Consider the following 15,763-nt stretch of genomic DNA (forward strand, 5'->3'; position numbering starts at 1 on the left):
AAGTTTTTCATTACTAAACTAAGTACCTTTAAACAAAACGCATACTCCCACCTCCAAAACTCTTTGAGCCTAACAATATTAATTCTAGTCCAGGATGCCATTCTTTAACGATAAAGCTCATGGATTTATTTTTAAAAAAGAGAGATGTATTTTTTACCACTAAAAACTTAGAAATATATCAATTATCAAAAAAATCTACTTTACGAATGGGGAACTGTATACAAATGTCACTGTCCACAGTGCCATCTAGTGTATGCTGGCTCTGCTGTTAAAACTGTATTTCAGAGTCCACGACCATAAGGGGGTTAGTTGTTAAAGGCTGTGTACCCAGGCATAAGGGATCACTACCTTAAGGTATGCAATATTAATGTAAATTTTGAATACTTGAATTTTTCTAATGTACAAAGATTTGTAGAATCCATGATATAAGAAAATTAACACCTGATTTAAATCTAGACTCACCCTTTAAAGTTATAACATAATTAGTGTTTTTGCAAGTTTTTCATATGTCAAATGCTTTGTATGCACAAATTGATATTTCATTATTTTATATGTTTTTGGGCTTGAAAACAAGCAGTAAAGTTAGAAGTTGGATGTTTTAGTTCGACTTTGCCCTCCACTTTTTTCTGTAGCGGAGCTTGCCTGCTACACAAGCTTCTTCTGATATATATATATATATATATATATATATATATATATATATATATATATATATATATATATATATATATATATATATAAAAATTTTTTATTAAAACAGAATTCCATCAAATATAAAGAGCCCACAATAACACTTAAAATGTAGAAAATAAATGCTACATTTCAGAGGTCAAACTGTCTCTCTCTTCAGGCAAATAATGAAGAGAGAGAGAGACAGTTTGGTCTCTGGTTTGGTCTCTGAAATATAGCATTTATTTTCTACATTTAAATCGTTTTTATGGGTGCCTTATATATATATATATATATATATATATATATATATATATATATATATATATATATATATATATATATATAAGTATATATATGTATATACACACATATATAAGTATATATGTGTATACTATTCAATATATATATATCTTATGTGAGATCAAAAGTTCCCATCTTCAGGCAGGCGCTTGTATAGGCAAACTTTTGAGAATGTCCAAAGTCAGAGAATCAGGTCTGAAAAACTCGATTCAAAACCAACATCATTTTTATTAGCAGTGACAGTAAATCTATTTTCCTTCGTCCGTTGTCTGACCTCAGATGACTGTGATAAATATGGTCACTTTTTGTTTGCTTCTTTTACCTGTTTTACAAAAAAACAGCAGCACGTCGAGAACACAGACAAAATATTGACAGCCAACTGGTGAAAGACGAAAATGACATCAATAGCTCCTTCACTTATTCAGGTAAAAGAATATTAGGTGAAATATAGGTGATGTATTGGTCTGCTGCTTCTTTGAAGGGAGAATAGTGGGTAAACATCCCAGAGGTAAGCAAAGGGACGAAAATTAGATGTTTTAGGTGATATGGACCACCTTTTCTAGAGGAGATGGCAGAATTCCCTCCTCGAATCTCCTTTTTCTTTAAATAACTTTAAAATATGTATGTGTTAGGTATAAGGTTTAGGAAGGGTTTGGTGATTTTAAAGACGTATCTCCTTTTTGACTGAATAACTTTAAATTATGTAATTCATTACAGTTAAGGTCTTCAATGGTTTGATGATTTTAAAGACATCTCCTTTTCAAAAATAACTTTAAATTATGTAATTCATTACAGTTAAGGTCTGAAATGGTTTGATGATTTTAAAGACATCTCCTTTTTAAAAAATAACTTTAAATTATGTAATTCATTACAGTTAAGGTCTGGGAATGGTTTGATGATTTTAAAGACATCTCCTTTTTCACAAAATAACTTTAAATTATGTAATTCATTACAGTTAAGGTCTGGGAATGGTTTGATGATTTTAAAGACATCTCCTTTTTCACAAAATAACTTTAAATTATGTAATTCATTACAGTTAAGGTCTGGGAATTTGGTGAGTTTAAAGACTTGTCTCCTTTTTTACAAAATAACTTTTAATTATGTAATTCATTACATTTAAGGTCTGGGAATGGTGTGGTGATTATAAAGACTTATCTTTTACCAATACTAGGGATCCATTTAATGTCCTGACATAATATATTATCTCAGTAGATAAAAAAAACCAACTCTATTTTTTATTCAGTGAGTCAGTGGAAATATACTCAAAGACGAGATATATTTTAAAATAAATGACTGTTCGGAGCTACAAGAATGATGATATCTGGCAAGTCTTCATGACGTGTAGCAAGAGAAGATAGTGACGTCTGTGACAATGAGAGGTCAGCAAATTTCCCGCCTGATTATAAGGAGCTGCGTGGAGTGCAACCAGGTTTACGCGCTGCGGTTTGGTGTACCAAAAACGTCCGGTATGTCTGTGAGTTTCATAAGAATTTTTAAGAGTTGTGTTTAATCAGTAAATATAAATATAAAAAGGGGGAAAGTATTTGCCTCTAAGAAGAAAGTATCTCGTTAAGCATCCGTGTGTGTGTGTGTGTGTGTATATGTGTGTTATTATCATTTTTATGGATCATGTCTAGATTAACGAACTCGACATCTCCATGTCAAGAACAGCGAACCCAATGATACCCATGTGAAGAATGGCCAACTCCCTCCGGTCCGAACTCCAATTCCACATCAAGGCTAGTACTAAGCACGGCGAAACAGTGATTCATCTGCACTGTTTCGCCGTGTTTAGTACTAGTCCCTGGGGGTCAAATGTATTTTGTTTAGTACTAGCCCCTTGGGGGATCAAATGTCTGGTACCGAAGTGTTCATGTCTAGAACAGCGAACCCGATTATTCCCATGTAAAGAATAACGAACCCAACAAGCTTCTTGCAAAGAATAGGGAACCCTGCTGCGCGTGGGTTTGCTAATCTTGACATGATCCATTTTTATTCATGATGAAAAATCGTAACATTCTTTAGCTGGTATTTGAACGTTTCAAGATATTTTTATTTCCTCTGGTGAATTCTCTCGTTTGATCCGCTTTGTTTTCATTACATTTTCTTCAGCAACTTCCATTGAAAAGCTAAGTAGTTTTTGGTGTCTAATCAAGACTGGCAAAATTATATTAGCATCTCTTCTTCAGTATACAGACTAGAGAAATATAATTATCTGTGAACATTAGAGGTTCCTTACCTTTAATATGTGAAGTAAGTATAAGAATTTAGTAACTGCTGAAACATAATTATTATCATTATCATTACCATTTTCAGTGTATTATTGTTATTCATAATCCTAAATATTTTACTGAGTAAGTCATTCTTCCAAAAGACTGAAAGGTTAGCCTAGAAAAACTTTTTAAACATATATATATATACATACACACATATATATATATATATATATATATATATATATATATATATATATATATATATATATATATATATATATATATATATATATATATATATATATATATATATGTGTGTGTGTGTGTGTGATTGAAAATGCGTGTAGTTTCAGTTTTCCAAAAATGAGTTTTGTCAAACCCAACAAAATGCTGTGAAAGTTGTTAAGAAGGAATGTTCCCCGGGGCTAAATCAGTCAGGAACACGCGTGTAACATTCCTCCATACCAGGAATGCTTTTGGGTTTTGTTTATGACGTCATCAACACTTGATATGGGGGTCTTGCTGCTTACGTAATAATGTAGTTGCCAGATGCCCATTATTGAAAAAAATAACATATCTGATTTTTGACAAATATTCAAGTTAGTGGTGTCCGCTCTAGCATCGTGATAGCTATTAAAAAAAAAAATCATTGAAAATATAATGATATATGCATTTGGCCTTCATACGTAGCATTTACTATATTTCTTAGCCAAGAAAGTAACCAACTAGTGCTTTCCAATAATTAAACAGACGCTACCTACCTCTATTGTTGCTAGTTTGATGAATTCTACTTCTTACAAAAATCTCATTCCACTCTGGTAATCATTATTCAACTCTCACGATCATCATTTGAAAATAAATTTAATCTGATTCAAAAGTCATTAAAGAGGGAAATTAAATTTCTATCTTTAGTTGCCTTATATATGTACATAGATTTTATCTTAAACTCTAGACTCCTTGGGTATAAATATACTCCTTACTTCATTAAAACAAAAACTGGCTACTCATCAGTGAAGAAAAATATTCAACAATTAACAGTAGAGGAGTTTTCATTACATCATATCTATAACAAAATATTTTAAATAGAATTTAAGATTTTGTGATGATGGACGCTTACACAAAGACGAGGTATATTTATTTAACTCACGATGTAAGTTAGATGGCTGGCGATATCTGGCAGCTTTACCATGACGTAGGCAGCAGGAGCAGTTAGTGACGTCATGACAGCCAGTTAGAGGACAGCAAATTTCCCGCCCAACATGAAGTCACTGAGGAGTTCAGCAAGGTCTATGCGTTGCTGTTTGCTCGTTTTCCAAATGGCCCCCAAAGCCTTGAGAAAATAAATTTAGAAAATTCCTTATTTAACGATATGCGTCAGTAATAAATGTAAATAATTATCAGTCATAAATGATTATTATTATTTGATTAATAATAATGTCAGGGAATGATATAAAGAGGATATAAGGATTCGGTTTTGCTTAAATAAATTATTATTGGAACAGTCCTTCAGAGTTCAAACTAAACTCCAATTCCAAACCCTATAACCATATCCACTCAAATTTTTAACATCAGCGTCAAGATAACCTCGGGAAACTCATAAAATACAGGTAAGATAAAGTATCTGTGCATGCAACGTCTATATATGCAATTTCAGTAGTTATCTTCATGATTTTACTTGAAATGGAAAAGTTTAGGTAAAAGCCTCGGACCTAAGACCACCACCCTAGCTTAAGGGTAATCTCAAATTCGGCCTTTTTCTAAGGCAAGTTGCTTAGATAAGTATGCAGTTTCCATATTCATTTGCATAGAATTGCATGCAATACAAACCTTGGATAAAGTGAGATGTGAAGGCACTTATTATTTTCATGGTTTACACGAAACAGAAGAGTTTAGGTAAGAGCCTAGGCTCTTAGGGCGACCACCGTAACCAACGGGTATTACAAAGAAGGCCATTTTCTTAGGACATTTGCATATTCCGTTGCATAGGATTGCATGCAATGCCCTCAATTTCAGTAGTTATTTTCATGGTTTTATAAGAAATAGATTTCAGGAAAGAGCCTAGGAACTTAGGCTACCACCCTAACTTAGGGATAGTTCAAAGATGGCCATTTTCTTACGCCACTTGCATATTCAGTTGCATAGGGTTGCATGCAGTGCCCATTATATGCAATTTCAGTAGTTATTTTCATGGTTTTACACGAAACAGAAGAGTTTAGGTAAGAGCTTAGGCCACCACCGTAATTTAAGGGTAATTCAAAGACATCCATTTTCTTAGGGCATTTGCATATTCAGTTGCATAGGGTTGTATGCAACATTTATATTTGCCGTTTTCATAAGGGTTTACTTTAGGTAGGCTGTCATGAACCTTAGGCTACCACCCTAGGTTAGGTAAGTGTGAAGGTGGTCATGTTAAATGTAATTTTCGTATTCATATGCATGGAATTGCATGCAATATTTGCATTTGAAGGTGCCGAATCTTAGGTAAAGTTAATTGTGAAGGCATTGTCTTTTTTAAAATACCTGCGCATTGACACGCACTAATTTAAATTATTTGTTAAACCTTAAAATAACAATGATTCAATTTTTTTTTTCCCCAGATAACCTCCAACAGGAAATCGGACAGCACTCTTCCACCAAACACTTTTGTTCATAACAGAACTTCTGGAGACTTCTAAAATAAAGGTAAGATGAAGTATCTGTATTTGAAGGCGTAAAATTTTAGATAAAGTTGAATGCGAAGCCAATTAAAATAAGCCCTCCTGGGCCTTTTATTTTTTAGGTTTAAAGGTGACTCCAGGGCCTCTTATCACTTAATTTCGGCCATTTTCTTAGGTCACTTGCACATTCAGTTGCATAGATTGCATGCAACGCTTATATATATGCAATTTCAGTAGTTATTTTCATGGTTTTACCCGAAATAGAAGAGCTTAAGTAAGAGCCTACGACCCTAGGCCAGCACCCTAGCTTAGGGGTTGGTTCAAGTGCTCCTTTCAAATGCTCCTCCCTTTTCCTCCTCCTCTCATCATTCCCCCTCCCTCTTCCACCTTCCTCCTTACTCTCCTCTCCCCTCCCCTATCCCTTCCTTCTCCTCTCCCCCCCCCTATCCCTTCCCTTCTCCTCTCCCCTCACCCTATTACTTCTACTCTTCTCCCTCCACTTCTCCCTCCCATCCCCTCCCCCTCACCTATTACTTCTACTCTTCTCCCTCCACTTCTCCCTCCCATCCCCTCCCCTACCCTTCTACCTCCCATCCCCTCCCCTACCCTTCTACCTCCCATCCCCTTCCCTCCCCTCCATTCTTCCCCTCCATTCCCCCCCCCTCCCTTCTTCCTCCATTTTTCTTTTTCCCTTCCCCTTCCTCATGTTTATATGCATATACATATATATATATATATATATATATATATATATATATATATATATATATAATTACATATATACAGTATTATATATGTATGTATATATGTATATTTATGTAAAATATACATATATACACATGTATGTCTCTATATACTGTATATATATGTATTATATATATATATATATATATATATATATATATATATATATATATATATGTGTGTGTGTGTGTGTGTGTGTGTGTGTGTGTGTGTATATTATACATAGTAATATTCTCTTAAAACGTGCTCGTTATTAGACATCCCAAGTCTGTTAAAGTTACGTAATTTTGCAGGTTTAATTAAGTATATAGCACGTCACCATATGGAGTATTTTCTGTATTTGTTCATTATGAGTTAAGTGACTTATCATATACAGCGCAGGTGCAGAGTCCCCATTCCAGCATTATAGCCAAATGAGCGAACAGTAGTCCTCATAAGAATGTTGGGTTTGCATCTTGAATGTATGTTGACCCATATATTAAATATTACAAGGGTTTTATATTCGGACATTATGACTTTTAAGAAGACAACTAAGTTTTATTAGATTTTATTTCGTTCAAAATTAGATATATTAGTCATTGCTCCAGAATCCTTGGGGAAAAACCACGCTTTTTACGCCATTAAAAGCAAAACTGGCCACTGGCCACTCCTAGAGGAAGAGAAATAATGAAAAATTATTATTTCAAATTCATTTAAAACATTTTTTTAATATTTTAATAAACTTTGTAACAGTGGAAATAAACAGAAAGGAGAAAAACGTTTATACAAATCAAGCTTACGAGTTATGAAATTAACAGAAAGGAGAAATACGTTTATACAAATCAAGCTTATGAGTTATCAGTTAAGCAATATATCTCGACGATTTCATAACGTAGGCAACAAGAACATTAAATGAAAAAGCAGAAAATTTCCCGGCCGGAAATGGTAGCGCCTGGAGCCCCCCTCCAGATTTACTTACAAGACTTTGTTTTTAATCTAACATATCATCGCACGAAAATTGATATACTGATCCATGCAAAAGACGATGCATTTAATGCAGATTACGTTCCGTTTTTTCCAGCTTCCGAGAAGAAAAACGAAGAGATATGATTCAGTTTATATATATATATATTTTTTTTTACCTTACGGCAGTAAGTTTTTATCGAAAAGTTTTGTTTATTATCTCTCTAAGGTGAAACAATTTTCTGCTTAAAAACTCACTCTTGCTCGTACGCCAGTTCTGGCCCATATAACCTTGCATTCAATCCTCGAACTGCGCCATAACCGCTGTAATAGGAGCTTTTTCAGTGTTAATAGGAACTTTTTTTTAGTGTTAATAGGAGCTTTGTTTTAGTGTTAATAGGAGCTTTTTTAGTGTTAATAGGAGCTTTTTTCAGTGTGAAGTACGAGAGCCCTTATTTTCGATAACATTTTATTTTTAACTTTATTTTTCATTTTACTACGTTATTATAACTTCCATTCTGTCGACACATTATTTGCTGATTACTCGTATATTTCAGCCGGCTGCCTTATGAAAGTTATTGTGTCTTTTTGTGTGAATGTGCGAGCGTGTGCGTTTGGTCTAATTCTGATGAAATGCCTTCTCCTAGCGCAGTGGGAGGTTATTATTCTGTCTGTTGGCAGGAAATGAACCTTCTTATCGGTATCTTCTTACTATAAAATTCTTACGAGACATCTTCCGGTCAGCTTCGTTGTCCTCACTTCCGACTAATTACATGCTTTTATTTTGTCTGTCTGTCTGTCTGTCTGTGTCAAATCCTGTAACTGAATTTTCGACTTGTTCCCTCCGTCCGATGGACTTGAAATTTTGCGTGGGTAATAATTTTAATTTTCCTTCTGGCTTTGGGTCGATAAGAGAATCCCGTTGACCTTTCCACAAGCCTTTCAAGTATAAAATGAATAATTATCCTTACCAAAATCACTCCCAGTAAAAGTATTTTCGTCTCTGGTCCTCGGAACGAAAGACGGATGAGTTCCAGACAAACGAACCTTCCGAGCGAGAAATCTTCCAGAGTGACTCACGCAATCTGATTGCGTCCTCCTCTAACACTCTCAGTTATTTTAATGGTGTTTATGGTACGTGTGTGTGGGGAATGTGAGGACTTTTTTTTTCCAAGGGAAGTATTTTATCTAATCTGAGGTTCTCTTGATTCTGTCTTCCGTTCAGCGTATGTTCAGGAATATTATCGTGTTTACAGGGTGCTTTGTTTTGGTATAGACCGTAATTTGTTGTTGCATGATGTGTTATAAAAATCACTTACCTTGAAGTCTTGGTAGCCATGGCTCCCCTCTCTCTCTCTCTCTCTCTCTCTCTCTCTCTCTCTCTCTCTCTCTCTCTCTCTCTCTCTCTCTCTCTGTATATATACACCTGTATGTATGTGTATGCGTATATATTAGAAACCTTCCAGCATCCAGAAGTATTTTGAAATGAGGTTGTTGACCAGTGCACTTCTCAACACATCTTGCTACGAACCACACTTGACTACCAGTTAAAAATCACTAATTAGGTCAGAAAGAGTCACAGTAAATTTGCCGAAAAAAACTTTAATCACTTCCTCGCCCGGGGATCGATCTCGGAACTCCACCTGGTGAGGAGAAAAGGAAAAAAAATAGTCAAAATATTCTGTTAAAAGTTGCTGTTGTGGATTGAAATAGGAAAATGACAGTCGAAATTGGCGAGCTTGCAAAAACAAATTTATTATCTGACGAAATTTTAGGTTATCACATCAATTTTAATCAAGTGTCTTCATATTTGATATTAAAAGCTGATGGCTTCTGCTATGCATATTATAAAGTATTCACATTAAAAACTAGAAATATGGAAAGGTAGAGTCAACATTCCAGACACATTTACCAAAAGTAATGCATAAATTATTATATACTTTCACAATTTAATCTTGTAGAATTATTTACCATAAAATAAGAACAGCAAAAGATCGAAGCCTTTAGAAAACCCTTGCCTCTTCGGCAAATCTGGCAATGACACTAGATTTTTGTAAATAATATCCTATCTGAGAGTTCTGAAAAAAAGGGATCGTTACCCTCTTCATCATGGAACCCAGAGAGGATGAAGCTTCTGAATTCCATTATAGAAATAATAAAAGGGGGAAATGTATGTTTATCTGTAATCCTAAAAAAGTGTGAAAAATTACCTTGTGGGTTTATTCCTGAATACTGAACAGGAAAAAGTCCATCTAAAAATGAGCTCAGTCAGAGCCTTAGCAAACTGTAGTCATAAAATGGGATGAAATATCAGTAAGTGAATGAGTGTTATGAGTGGTTCTAAAAATGAAATTTTACCTGTAAAAAAGAGAAGGAAAGGTAATCGAGAAGATTCCAAGGCAGCACAAGTTGAACCTGAATGGTTCAAAGACATCTAACCACCTACTTTCTTATTGTTTAAAACAATTTTCATGTATACAGTAGTAATGAAATTGTCGATGAGTACCATAAAAGGCGTATCGCGTAATTGAAATCTAATATAAACAAGTAAAAAATGTGCCGAGGTTTCTTCGGCGCAATCGAGTTTAATGTAAATCTTATAATCAAGGTCACCTAAAATAGATTTATCTTTCGGTAGTCTGGTATAATGCTGTATGAGCTACGGCCCATGAAACTTTAACCACGGCCTGGTGGTGGCCTGTCCTATATCGTTGCCAGACGCACGATTATGGCTAACTTTAACCTTAAATAAAATAAAAACTACTGAGGCTAGAGGGCTGCAATTTGGTATGTTTAATGATTGGAGGGTGGACAATCAACATACCAATTTGCAACCTTCTAGCCTTAGTAGTTTTTAAGATCTGAGGGCGGACGGACAGACAAAGTTTTTTTTTTTTTTTCAGAAAAAGCTAAAAGGTTTAATCAATTGGGTAAAAATGAGGTTTCAATACTGACGAGCAAATACATCTGCCCGTCCTTTTCCTAAACATTCAATGGCCGAGTCTGCTGTCTCCTAATTAAGTTGTGTCGACAGTGAATTCCTCGTTTAAGATTTTTTTGTACAAATTGATTGACCATTTAATGATTCTCGTTTATGTGAGGAAAGTTTCTTCGCGTTATTAAAGGTATTTTTTATCGTTTCTGACGTAAGACGCTTATGTTTTCATACGTGCGTCTATATGTGAAAACAGAAGTTTCACCCGTCCAATTGTTCCTCATTTAATCCTGTCACCTTCTGACGTCCCCGTACGTTGCATCAAAGCTATACCTTGAAGTGAAAAATGCTTCTTAATGTTGCGTAAAGTGAAAATATCCAAGTGTATAGCAATCTTGGCTATTTTCACTTTGCGCGGCAACAAGACAATTCTTTGGAACAATTTCCTGGACAAAATGAGTCACTAATTGAATTTCCTCACTCACCTGAGGCCATTTACCTCATACTGATACAGATGAGAATGTCTTTCAGATATTTTGCTTTCGTATTGTTGTTTACGGCTCTATAGTATTGTCTGTGGATTTAATATTTAATATTTATTGTGGCCGTTTGTTTGTGCTTGAATAGACGTCGGCAATTTATCGCATCCATATCACAAACAGGTTGAAAATAAATGGAGAATGAGCCTTTGGCAAATACTGTATAATCGTGTGAAGCACTAGTTATGATTACCAATAAGTCACTGACTTGTATTCAACCTGTTTGCAATGTGTGTTCGATAAGTTGCTGACAAGTGTTTATAGCATGTTTTACAGCAGTGGGAAGGCACTCTAGGGCAACTTCCAATCGCCTTACCGTGAATTGAAACGACACACCAATCTTGTTTAGTAAATTATCAAGACCTGACACTGAGAACTTAATGTTCTTAGTTCCTGGAGAATGGCAAGTGTCTTCCTGTTCTTATGCTTCAGTTCACAGAATTGGTAGAGGCAACGAAGAATGACCTCATGAAGGGTGATCTCAAGTCTTTAGAAGAAACACATACTGTAGGTCGAACAGAACAGAACAGAATATAGAATTTAGGCCAAAGGCCAAGCGCTGGGACCTGTGAGGTCATTCATAGCTGAAGCGGAAATTGACAGTAGAAAGGTTTGAAAGGTGTAACAGGAGGAAAAACTTGCAGTTGCACTACGAAACAATTGTTAGGAGAGGGTGGAAAGTAAGATGAAAGAAAGAGAATATGAACGGAGGTACAGTAAAAGGGACGAAAGGGGCTGCAGCTAGGGGCCGAAGGGACATAGGTCATGTAGATTTCCTTCATTTCACTAATCAGTTATGTCTGTTATCTATCAGTCGTGCAAAAATTGTTTAGTGAAGTAAACAGACATTAAGAGAAATATCAAGAATCAAACCATCTTAATTTAATTTTTTTAATTTTTCATATGTCTGGTATTTTGATATCGTGGGTAATATAGAAAAAAGCATTATAATTTTTATGGTTATATTTATATTGACGCTCGCTTCAGTCACTGCATCACGGAATAAAGCGCAGTTCCACTCTTGGTGAGGTAATAAAATCAAATGCCCTACAACTCATAAAACATTGTCTTATCTACAGCAGCTATAAAGAATACAGAAAGAATGGCCTACTGTAAAATACTTTCATTACCTTCCATCTGCGATAAAATCATTTCTCCGGTACCAAAAAATTATGAAAGATCTATTTAAAGATCCTTTAACGGAGAAATAAACGCTCACACTTCAAGACAGTCAATAACTAAATATATCTCGCCAAGCTCTTTGCTCGCCACACCAACCCACAAAAGCCGTCAGAGTAACGACCTTGGAATATGAGAGCAATGTGGTTCAGGAATCACTGGAATGATGGAATGACCCTAATTGACCTCAGAGTGAAAACAAGCGAAACGGAAAGGCTCAGAAGAAATGGAATGTTACCAAGGAAGGTTTCATACCGTTTGGTTTCATTGCTAAATACTGCCAAAATTCTCTCGAAACCTTTAAAGGTTTACTTATAAACGGTGACGGCTAAGCCTGGATCGTTTACTAAAGTTTCATCAATCGTATACAGACTCAAACAGCCGTGTTGTTATAAACACCCGAACATACATGTAACGGGCATTCATATATGTATATGTATATATTTGTTTATGTGTGTAAATAAATGTATGTGTATACATATATATATATTTACATATACATACAGTATATGTATATATATATATATATATATATATATATACACAGTATATATATATATATATATATATATATATATATATATATATATATATATATATATATATATAATATATATATATATATACTTTTAGGGCATAGTTTTTCTCTTATACAATTTCCATTAAAAGCAATTGCTTCAGTGGCATCAGTAAATAAATTGCAGGATCTTCATAATGTGGGAGTTTTTTCCGTTTCTCGTTCGTCAGTTTCTGGTAAAATATACCAGACTTCTTTCTTCCATTTTTTTATTTTTGTCTCGACAGCTGTTTCGCCTTTTAAGGCATTATCAAGCGACTACTGACTTACAATCTGTCCTTTCGACCTATTTATATCATCCTGTGGTGAGAATGACCTTGGGGTATGGGTACTGGTTGGCCAGGTGATTAAAAGCTTAACCATTCAGGGGTTGTTATAGGGTACAAAAGAACATGTATGACAACAGTCTAATCGTGGGGAAGGGGGGATCTAGGAAGTCTGTAGAGATTCCCCAGGGGTGGCAATGCTCCCAGTCACAAGGTCAGCCGTCAGTACCTCCATAGCACTGATAGCCCCAACAAACTCCTAGGATATCCCCTCCGCCCTTGGGAGTGGTGGATCACTCAAGGGCGACAGCACTCATGGGGACTCCCTGGATCTTCCTCCCTACACCCCTGGAAAAATGTGGAACCCTCAAGGGCAAAGATTCTCCTCATCACAAGGGCAGATATTAGTGCCTTCATTGCACAGATGGCTGTCCTTGTGTTGGGTAGCATTCAATTAAGGGACCCACAGACTCCCAAGTGGGGATCCAAGGAGTTTGTGGATTCCCAAGGCGAACATTGCCCCACATCACAAGGACAGCCATCAGTGCGTTCATTGCAATGATGGTTGTCCTTGTGTTGGAGAGCATTCACTTAAGGGATCCACAGACTCCCAAGCGGGGATCCAAGGAGTTTGTGGATCCTCAAGGGGAACATTGCTCCCCATCACAAGAACAGCCATCGGTGCCTTCATTGCACTGTTAGCCGTCCTTGCGTTGGGGAGCATTCACTTAAGGGATCCACAGACTCCCAAGCAGGGATCCAATGAGTTTGTTGATCCTAAAGGGAACATTGCTCCCATCACAAGGATAGCCATCAGTGCCCTCATTGCACTGATGGCTGTCCTTGTGTTGAGGAGCATTCCCTTAAGGGATCCACAGGATCTAAAGGGGGGATCCAAGGAGTTTGTGGATCCCCAAGGGGAACATTGCTCCCCATCACAAGGACAGCCATTGGTGCTTTCATTGCACTGATGGCTGTCCTTGTGTTGGAGAGCATTCACTAAAGGATCCACAGACTCCCAAGCGGGGATCCAAGGAGTTTGTGGATCCTCAAGGGGAACATTGCTCCCCATCACAAGAACAGCCATCGGTGCCTTCATTGCACTGTTAGCTGTCCTTGCGTTAGGGAGCATTCCCCTAAGGGATCCACAGACTCCCAAGCAGGGATCCAATGAGTTTGTTGGTCCTAACGGGAACATTGCTCCCATCACAAGGACAGCCGTCAGTGCCTTCATTGCACTGATGGCTGTCCTTGTGTTGAGGAGCATTCCCTTAAGGGATCCACAGGCTCTAAAGGGGGAATCCAAGGAGTTTGTGGATCCCCATGGGAACATTGCTCCCCATCACAAGGGCAGCCATTGGTGCTTTCATTGCACTGATGGCTGTCCTTGTGTTGAGGAACATTCCATAAGGGATCCACAAACTCCCAAGTGGGGATCCAAGGGAGTTTGTGGATCCCCAAGGGGAACATTGCTCCCCATCACAAGAACAGCCATCAGTGCCTTCATTGCACTGTTAGCTGTCCCTTGCGTTGAGGAGCATTCCCTAAGGGATCCACAGACTCCCAAGCAGGGATCAATGAGTTTGTTGGTCCTAACGGAACATTGCTCCCATCACAAGGACAGCCGTCAGTGCCTTCATTGCACTGATGGCTGCCCTTGTGTTGAGGAGCATTCCCCATAAAGGATCCACAGGCTCTAAAGGGGAATCAAGGAGTTTGTGGATCCCAAAGAAACATTGCTCCCCATCACAAGGACAGCCATTGGTGCTTTCATTGCACTGATGGCTGTCCTTGTGTTGGGGAGCATTCCCTTAAGGGATCCACAAACTCCCAAGTGGGGATCCAAGGAGTTTGTGGATCCCCAAGGCGAAAACTGCTCCCCATCGCAAGGGCAGCCATCAGTGCCTTAATTGTACTGATGGCTGTCCTTGTGTTGAGGAGCATTCCCTTAAGGGATCCACTGACTCCTAAGGGGGGATCCAAGGAGCTTGTGGATCCCCAAGGGGAACATTGCTCCCCATCACAAGGACAGCCATTGGTGCCTTCATTGCACTGATTGCTGTCCTTGTGTTGGGAACATTCCCTTAAGGGATCCACAGGATCTAAAGGGGGGATCCAAGGAGTTTGTGGATCCCCAAGGGGAACATTGCTCCCTATCTCAAGGACAGCCATTGGTGCCTTCATTGCACTGATTGCTGTCCTTGTGTTGGGGAGCATTCCCTTAAGGGAATCCACTGACTCCCAAGGGGTGATACAAGGAGTTTGTGGATCCCCAAGGGGAACATTGCTCCCCATCACAAGGATAGCCATCAGTGCCCTCATTGCACTGATGGCTGCCCTGTGTTGAGGAGCATTCCTAAAGGGATCCACAGACTCCCAAGTGGGGATCAAGAGGAGTTTTGGATCCCCAAGGGGACTATTGCTCCCCATCACAAGGACAGCCATCAGTGCCTTCTTTGCACTGATTGCTGTTCTTGTGGTGAGGCCATTATCCCCCTCAAGGGATCCACAGACTCCTTAAGGGGATCCAGGGAGTTTTTGGATCCCTCAAGGGAGACAATGTTCCCCATCACAAGGACACTGATGGCTTGCTTTGTGATGGGAAAGATACTCTTTTTTAATTTCATATCACCAACTTAGCTAGCAATGACGATAATTCTAGCCGAAATTCCAGTAAAGCCGGCCGCTTTTCTGGAATCTCCGATAGCCCTCTCTCCCAGACGTCTGATCTGCGAG

General features: G+C 37.6%; 1 long non-coding RNA gene across 2 annotated transcripts in view; it reads left to right on the top strand.

Annotated features, from left to right (window-relative positions):
* The first annotated feature begins 1,864 nt into the window (after positions 1 to 1,864).
* The window catches only part of LOC136833664 (uncharacterized), a 37,974-nt gene continuing 24,075 nt past the window's right edge, over positions 1,865 to 15,763 (top strand). The window contains exons 1-2 of one of the 2 annotated variants that reach the window (XR_010851551.1): positions 1,865 to 2,438; positions 5,786 to 5,870. This is a non-coding gene — a long non-coding RNA (uncharacterized lncRNA). Of the gene's footprint in view, positions 2,439 to 4,168; positions 4,796 to 5,785; positions 5,871 to 15,763 lie in introns of those variants that run through there. The other variant, XR_010851549.1, reaches the window with a different exon arrangement.

The sequence above is a fragment of the Macrobrachium rosenbergii genome, chromosome 52 (assembly GCF_040412425.1).
Source record: "Macrobrachium rosenbergii isolate ZJJX-2024 chromosome 52, ASM4041242v1, whole genome shotgun sequence".
NCBI classification, from domain to species: domain Eukaryota; kingdom Metazoa; phylum Arthropoda; class Malacostraca; order Decapoda; family Palaemonidae; genus Macrobrachium; species Macrobrachium rosenbergii.